This window comes from Syngnathus typhle, unplaced genomic scaffold, assembly GCF_033458585.1.
Source record: "Syngnathus typhle isolate RoL2023-S1 ecotype Sweden unplaced genomic scaffold, RoL_Styp_1.0 HiC_scaffold_106, whole genome shotgun sequence".
Taxonomy (NCBI): Eukaryota; Metazoa; Chordata; class Actinopteri; order Syngnathiformes; family Syngnathidae; genus Syngnathus; species Syngnathus typhle.
In genome coordinates, this window is record NW_026872012.1 from 177,501 (window position 1) to 180,000 (window position 2,500).

Genomic DNA, 2,500 nt, shown 5'->3' on the forward strand with positions numbered 1-2,500 from the left:
CAGAGCCGTTCCGCCTGACTTTTAACGTAGAGTACCGGGCGCAAACCACTAACTCAAGCCCGGCATGGCAGCTCGAAAGGCGGCTAAGCATTCAAGGAAGCACCGTCTGGAGCTTCAGAGCCGTTCCGCCTGACTTTTAACGTAGAGTACCGGGCGCAAACCACTAACTCAAGCCCGGCATGGCAGCTCGAAAGGCGGCTAAGCATTCAAGGAAGCACCGTCTGGAGCTTCAGAGCCGTTCCGCCTGACTTTTAACGTAGAGTACCGGGCGCAAACCACTAACTCAAGCCCGGCATGGCAGCTCGAAAGGCGGCTAAGCATTCAAGGAAGCACCGTCTGGAGCTTCAGAGCCGTTCCGCCTGACTTTTAACGTAGAGTACCGGGCGCAAACCACTAACTCAAGCCCGGCATGGCAGCTCGAAAGGCGGCTAAGCATTCAAGGAAGCGACGCCGGCCGGTCCGCGGGCCAAATAGGGTCCAGTAAAGTACCGGGCGCAAACCACTAACTCAAGCCCGGCATGGCAGCTCGAAAGGCGGCTAAGCATTCAAGGAAGCGACGCCGGCCGGTCCGCGGGCCAAATAGGGTCCAGTAAAGTACCGGGCGCGGCCACTAACGCCTTGTGGCGGTCGCCTTGTGGCGGTCGGGGGGTGGCGGTCGGGGCTGGCGCTTGGGGCCGGTGGCGGTCGCCTTGTGGCGGTCGCCTTGTGGCGGTCGGGGGGTGGCGGTCGGGGCTGGCGCTTGGGGCCAGTGGCGGTCGCCTTGTGGCGGTCGCCTTGTGGCGGTCGCCTTGTGGCGGTCGCCTTGTGGCGGTCGCCTTGTGGCGGTCGGGGGGTGGCGGTCGGGGCTGGCGCTTGGGGCCAGTGGCGGTCGCCTTGTGGCGGTCGCCTTGTGGCGGTCGCCTTGTGGCAGTCGCCTTGTGGCGGTCGCCTTGTGGCGGTCGGGGCTGGCGCTTGGGGCCGGTGGCGGTCGCCTTGTGGCGGTCGCCTTGTGGCGGTCGCCTTGTGGCGGTCGCCTTGTGGCGGTCGCCTTGTGGCGGTCGGGGGGTGGCGGTCGGGGCTGGCGCTTGGGGCCAGTGGCGGTCGCCTTGTGGCGGTCGCCTTGTGGCGGTCGCCTTGTGGCGGTCGCCTTGTGGCGGTCGCCTTGTGGCGGTCGCCTTGTGGCGGTCGCCTTGTGGCGGTCGGGGGGTGGCGGTCGGGGCTGGCGCTTGGGGCCGGTGGCGGTCGCCTTGTGGCGGTCGCCTTGTGGCGGTCGGGGGGTGGCGGTCGGGGCTGGCGCTTGGGGCCGGTGGCGGTCGCCTTGTGGCGGTCGCCTTGTGGCGGTCGCCTTGTGGCGGTCGGGGGGTGGCGGTCGGGGCTGGCGCTTGGGGCCGGTGGCGGTCGCCTTGTGGCGGTCGCCTTGTGGCGGTCGCCTTGTGGCGGTCGGGGGGTGGCGGTCGGGGCTGGCGCTTGGGGCTGGCGTCCGCCAATAGTGGTTTAATTTCGGGAGGAAGATTGATTTTCGTCCCAAGCCCGCCGCTGGAGAAAATTTTAGGTACCAGGAGTGGATTTTTTTTGTCCACTCAGGAGGGGGACGTTGGCTGGTTTGGTGTCCGGGGGAAAGTGCTCTTTTCTCGGCCAGGAGAAAGATTAGACTCCCAGCCCGCCGCTGGAGAAAATTCTAGGTACCAGGAGTGGATTTTTTTTGTCCACTCAGGAGGGGGACGTGCTTTGTTGTCCGGGGGAAAGTGCTCTTTTCTCTGCCAGGAGAAAGATTAGACTCCCAGCCCGCCGCTGGAGAAAATCTTAGGTACCAGGAGTGGATTTTTTTTGTCCACTCAGGAGGGGGACGTGCTTTGTTGTCCGGGGAGAGTGCTCTTTTCTCGGCCAGGAGAAAGATTAGACTCCCAGCCCGCCGCTGGAGAAAATTCTAGGTACCAGGAGTGGATTTTTTTTGTCCACTCAGGAGGGGGACGTGCTTTGTTGTCCGGGGAGAGTGCTCTTTTCTCGGCCAGGAGAAAGATTAGACTCCCAGCCCGCCGCTGGAGAAAATTCTAGGTACCAGGAGTGGATTTTTTTTGTCCACTCAGGAGGGGGACGTGCTTTGTTGTCCGGGGAGAGTGCCTGGTCCCCGGACCAGCCTCTTAGGCGCGCCCGCTGTCATTCTCCGGAGATTAAGTTATACTAAGGGGAGGCTGCCTCCTCCCGCCTGCTGCCCGAGGATGCTGCCTCATCCCCGGACTGGCCTCTTGCGCGCGCCCGCTGTCATTCTCCGGAGACTAAGTTATACTAAGGGGAGGCTGCCTCCTCCCGCCTGCTGCCCGAGGATGCTGCCTCATCCCCGGACTGGCCTCTTGCGCGCGCCCGCTGTCATTCTCCGGAGACTAAGTTATACTAAGGGGAGGCTGCCTCCTCCCGCCTGCTGCCCGAGGATGCTGCCTCATCCCCGGACTGGCCTCTTGCGCGCGCCCGCTGTCATTCTCCGGAGACTAAGTTATACTAAGGGGAGGCTGCCTCCTCCCGC